Raw genomic sequence first — 6,000 nt, 5'->3', positions numbered from 1 at the left:
CGTTACCTTGGAATTAACTTAACCAGAGACGTAAAGGACCTATATCCTAGAAACTATAGATCACTTTTGAAAGATATTGAGGAAGACATAAAAAGATGGAAAAATATTCCATGCTCATGGATTGGAAGAATTAACATAGTTAAAATGTCCATACTACCCAGAGCAATCTACACTTTCAATGCTATCCCGATCAAAATACCGAGGACATTTTTCAAAGAACTGGAACAAATAGTCCTTAAATTTGTATGGAACCAGAAAAGGCCCCGAATCTCCAAGGAACTGTTGAAAAGGAAAAACAAAGCTGGAGGCATCACGTTGCCAGATTTAAAGCTGTACTACAAAGCTGTGATCACAAAGACAGCATGGTACTGGCACAAAAACAGACACATCGACCAATGGAACAGAATAGAGAACCCAGAAATGGACCCTCGGCTCTTTGGGCAACTAATCTTTGATAAAGCAGGAAAAAACATCCGGTGGAAAAAAGACAGTCTCTTCAATAAATGGTGCTGGGAAAATTGGACAGCTACATGCAAAAGAATGAAACTTGACCACTCTCTCACACCATACACAAAAATAAACTCCAAATGGATGAAAGACCTCAATGTGAGACAGGAATCCATCAAAATTCTAGAGGAGAACATAGGCAGCAACCTCTACAACATCGTCCAAAGCAAACTTTTTCATGACACATCTCCAAAGGCACGAGAAACAAAAGATAAAATGAACTTATCGGTCTTCATCAAGATAAAAAGCTTCTGCACAACCAAGGAAACAGTCCAAAAAACTAAGAGGCAGCCCACGTAATGGGAGAATATATTTGCAAATGACACTACAGATAAAAGACTGGTATCCAAGATCTACAAAGAACTTCTCAAACTCAATACACGAGAAACAAATAAACAAATCATAAAATGGGCAGAAGATATGAACAGACACTTTTCCAATGAAGACATACAAATGGCTAACAGACACATGAAAAAATGTTCAAAATCATTAGCCATCAGGGAAATTCAAATCAAAACCACACTGAGATACCACCTTACGCCAGTTAGAATGGCAAAAATAGACAAAGCAAGAAAGAACAATTGTTGGAGAGGATGTGGAGAAAGGGGATCCCTCCTACATTGTTGGTGGGAATGCAAGTTGGTACAGCCACTCTGGAAAACAGTGTGGAGGTCCCTTAAAAAGTTAAAAATTGAACTACCCTATGACCCAGCCATTGCACTACTGGGTGTTTACCCCAAAGATACAGACGTAGTAAAGAGAAGGGCCATATGCACCCCAATGTTCATAGCTGCATTGTCCACAATAGCCAAATCATGGAAGGAGCCGAGATGCCCTTCAACAGATGACTGGATTAAGAAGCTGTGGTCCATATATACAATGGAATATTACTCAGCTATCAGAAAGAACGAATTCTCAACATTTGCAGCAGTATGGACAAGACTGGAGGAGATAATGCTAAGTGAAATAAGTCAAGCAGAGAAAGACAATTATCATATGATTTCTCTCATCTATGGAACATAAGAACTAGGATGATCGGTAGGGGAAGAAAGGGATAAAGAAAAGGGGGGTAATCAGAAGGGGGAATGAAACATGAGAGACTATGGACTATGAGAAACAAACTGAAGACTTCAGAGGGGAGGGGGTGGGGGAATGGGATAGACTGGTGATGGGTAGTAAGGAGGGCACGTATTGCCATGGTGCACTGGGTATTATACGCAACTAATGAATCATCGAACTTTACATTGGAAACCGGGGATGTACTATATGGTGACTAACATAATATGATAAAAATCATTAAAAAAAAAGAAATACCAAGAGAAATCCAGAGAAAGATCACAGGATTTTTGGCCAGAAAGCTTGTGTTTGAGTTCCAGCGTTAGTACCAAAGTTGGGCTTTGGCAAATATCTTAACCTCCCTTTGCTCCAGGTTTCACATGTTTAATATGAGAATAACAACAGTAACAATAACCATTTTTACCTCAGGAGTTGTGATAATGGTTGTATTAAGGTAATGAAAATGAAATTCCTTTATATACTGTAAAATGTTATGTAAATAGAAATTATTTTCTTAAGCTGTTATGCAAAGTAGCAGAGGAAAATGTCAATGTTGAGAAAACTTTCCCCTTGGAGGTTTTTTTTTTTTTTAACCTATGAGTTTGGAAACTCCTCTTTGGTCTGTTTAATAGCGAGTTCTTGTAGCTGAGCATTTCTGAGGCTTGTGTGTGTGAGACAGCATTTCCTCACAGAGGGTAGAGTAGCCTCAGGATGGTCAAGCACAGGGCATACTTCAGCCCTGGCACACTCTTCAACAGGAACCTTGTCCACTGTCCTTGACACTCAACATGCCCCCATTCTCTTTTTTCTGTACAAGATGATATAGGGAGACCGCCGGGATGGGATGCACGTGACACATGGCGTGCCCATTCCCTCTGCCTCCCCGACACCTGTGCAGACTGTGTGTCCAGCTCTGGCTGCAGACCTCAGGAGTCAGGTGGCCGTTCCCTTGGGCACTGGCCAGCACTTGCTCAGGTCTGAGGGACTGCTTGTGTGGGTCATGGCCTTGACAGGTGTGTCACCCTGCTTTGCTGGAAAGACTCTGAGAAGGCTGGAGAAAGCAGCAGACTTGTTCTCATGGGAAGGTGGCAAACTAGTGCCCCAAAAATGGAGTGGGAGCGTTAGCCAGGTTCCTCCAGTAAAGCCAAGAAGTCCTAGTTAATTTCATGGTCATTTCCACACTGTTTATCAAAGAGTCTCTGCTCCAATGTAAAGCTCTCAAATATGGTGTTTTCACGAGCCTGGCTGGGATGTGGCCAAGTGCCTGAGACATATAAATATTTACTAAACAAGCAAATGCATTTGTAAAATGTTTCTGTCTCAGCATTAGTGCAGTGGTCATTGACGTTAATTCTCAGAGTGAGACCTTTTTATGGATTATTCCCAGCAGGGACTAAGAAAACATATCAACGTCCAGAGCTTTTAAGGTCCCCAGAGCCCATGGGGGACATACACATTTTTCTAAGGGAAGGTGACATTTTATGTGCAAAGGGGCAATAGTGACTCCACTGTCTTGCAAAGCAAGGTGGGGCAGAGGAGAACTGGCTTGTGGTGTTAGCTTCAGTCAGACTTGGGGTCGAGTCTTGGCTTTGGCACACTTGGTGACTTCCTGTAAATAACTCACCCTCTCTGAACTCCTGTTGCCTTATCTATAAACGAGGGATAGCAGTCCACATTCCATGGGGTGTTGTGAGGATTAAGGGAGACGATGTACGTAAAGCATCTGGCCAATACCGTGCAGTCATGAGATGCTAGTTTTCCTTTCTTTTGAATTTTTGTATTTTTTTTTATACCTTAAGGTTCTCCCCCGTCTTACATTTCTTCCCCAGGATGTTCCTCTGCAAGCCTAGTGTATGTATGTAGTGGAACTGAATCCACATGTTCCTCATTTGTGTAGACTAGAAACATCAAAATGTTATTCCAGAAGATTTGTTTGATGTTCAAAAGTTCTATAGTGGCAGCATGGGGAGAGCGTCTGGTGTGCTCTGAAGACGGCTGTCCAGTCAGATTTCAAAGCCCCACCAGTAATTGCTTTTTATGTTCTATCCACTTACAGCAGTTTTGAAGATAACCACCAGCCTATATTATAGGGAAGACTGACACATGATTGCATTTTTTTGCTGTAAAATATGATCACACGTATTTTCCATGTAATCATGAAGACAACCCTGCGTGAGTGCGTATGTGTGTGTGAGTCTGTGTGACAATTATTAAATCTGTTATCCAACTTTACAGATGAGTAAACTGAGTCTCAGAGGGATCAAGCAACTTATTCAAAGGCAAAAAACCGATATTTGGCAAAAGTGACTTTCAGATCGTGTTTTCTGTCTCCAAATCTAGAGCATGCCATAGTCCACGGCACCTAAATATGAGAGGTTGTAAATGTGATCCGTTTTTGTCGCAGGGTGGAAGGGGACCGTGTGGGGGGAACAATGGAGCTGGGCAGCGCCTGCGGAGACCCTGGCAAGGCAGGGCCATGGGGAATGCTAAGGTCATGGGATGAGGACCCCGAGGTAGGGCAGTGTCAGGGCAGAGGTGATCAGGCAGAGGTGGGGGGTTCTGGGAGCTGGGGGAGGTAGCCCAAGGCAAAAAAATGATCAGTATCTCCTTTTGGCTTAGTTTTGCTTGGTTTTCTCTGGGAATCCCCACAGAGGGTCAGATATTCAGGCAGATCTTGTGGACTCATTGCACAGTGACCAAGTTATGAGGGGTTGGGCTCAGTGCAAACTGTGCAGTCTGAGCAATTCAAAAAAATCTGGCAAGAATCAGAGAACTGAGAGCCAAAGGGACCCTTGAGAGGTTGTTCCATTCCCACAGGCATTCCTTACTTCATTCAGCAGTTTTTACCGAGGCCCTGCCATGCCCCAGGCACTGTGCACGGTGCTGGAGATCCAATGTTAACCGTAATGGATATAGACCTTGCCTTTGGGGACATAGCGTAGGTATTTCATTCGATCCTTTAAATTCACAGGGGAAGAAACAGGCATAAAGAAGGAAAATCACTTTGCCCCAGGCTGGATGCTGGTTAGTTATTGGCACCTTCCCCATTTTCCCACTCCCAACTTCACCCCACTCCCACCATGGCCACAGAGCAGGAAAGAACAGTTCCGAAACTCTGGAGTTTTCTTCCTATTTCTCTGACGTGGTTAATGGGTCCAGCTGATGGATCCTTGTGGGAGAAAACCCAGAGCAGCTTCCATGGGACGAGCAGGAAGCTAGCTCTGGATCGCAGAGGTGGGCCTGGTCAAGTCGCTGATGCTGCACTTCCCAAAAATGGGTGCAAGGAAACCATCTCAGGGCACACTTCCTCTGGCTCCCTCTCTGTGCTTGGGATGACCTGGCCCCTGTCTCTGAGTGGGGTCACTACTTCCTGGGAGAGGAAGCCAGCCCCAGAAGAGTTCAGATCTTTCAAGCGGTGCCTCAGGACCCTAGAAAACAGAGGGAAATAACCCCAGACCACAGATGGGGGACAAGTCCTAAAGCATCAGGCCCCGTTCCGCCTAAATCAAGACATCCGGTCACTTTGCTTCAGCAGGACAAAGAGCCTTTTCTTCCTAAGCCAGGACTTTCTGTCTTTAATCTTTCTCAGAAGAAATGAGTTCTCATTATGTCGGCATCTTATCACATAACTGTATATCGTAAAGATGCTGTTATCACCTCTTCCTTCTGATTAGCTGGCCCTGAGTGATTCTAGCTCATGTGACGAGCTGTGTGCTCTAAAAACAATGACAGTAACTGAATCATCGGCAGAGGCCAGAGTCACAGGCATGTGGAGTGATCTGCAGGGATCTCTGCGGGCTCTTCGTAATAAACAATGATGAGAACAGTTCTTTGTCCAACCACAGTTAAGAGAGCCTTCTGCGCAGATGTTCTTTGGCACCTGCAGCCAGAGCCTGAGAGCCTCCAGAAAACTCCATTCCAGTACGTGGCCTCATTTGTCGGCTTTGTTTCCTGAGTCAAAACAACAGAAGTGAATAGAGATGCAGCACCTGGTGTCTCAGGTGGCCAAGGAGCAAACAGGTGTCTGCCCTTCGTGTGTCAAAAGCACACTTTGGAAGGGAGCCTGGTGATGAAGACAGGCATTGCCTTCAACTTTGAACTGTGAAAAACAGCAGCTCCTGGTCTATGATAAGTGCTGTGGCCGCAAAAGACACCTGCTCCTTGGGGGGCAGGGGCTCAGCCAATAGCAGTCAGACCCGGCCCTCTGGCAGACTCCCCTGGCCCAGGGACATCCCCAGGGAGGTGGATTTAATTGTTCCAGGGGAAGGTGGGCCTGGTCATTGGTGAAGTTTCTGTTCAAACTCTCCAGGAGGTTTTCATGCCTTTGATGAAAACCTCCCAATAGGGGGGATCAGGAAGAAATACACAAATCAGTGACTTGTAAGTGACATGAAGCGTGAGCAAGGGAAAAAGGGAGAAAGATGGTCTAGGGAAAGG

Source organism: Ailuropoda melanoleuca, chromosome 14 (genome assembly GCF_002007445.2).
Source record: "Ailuropoda melanoleuca isolate Jingjing chromosome 14, ASM200744v2, whole genome shotgun sequence".
In the NCBI taxonomy this organism is placed as follows: domain Eukaryota; kingdom Metazoa; phylum Chordata; class Mammalia; order Carnivora; family Ursidae; genus Ailuropoda; species Ailuropoda melanoleuca.
The sequence above is the reverse complement of the archived record's forward strand: the minus strand, read 5'-3'. Positions refer to the sequence as shown.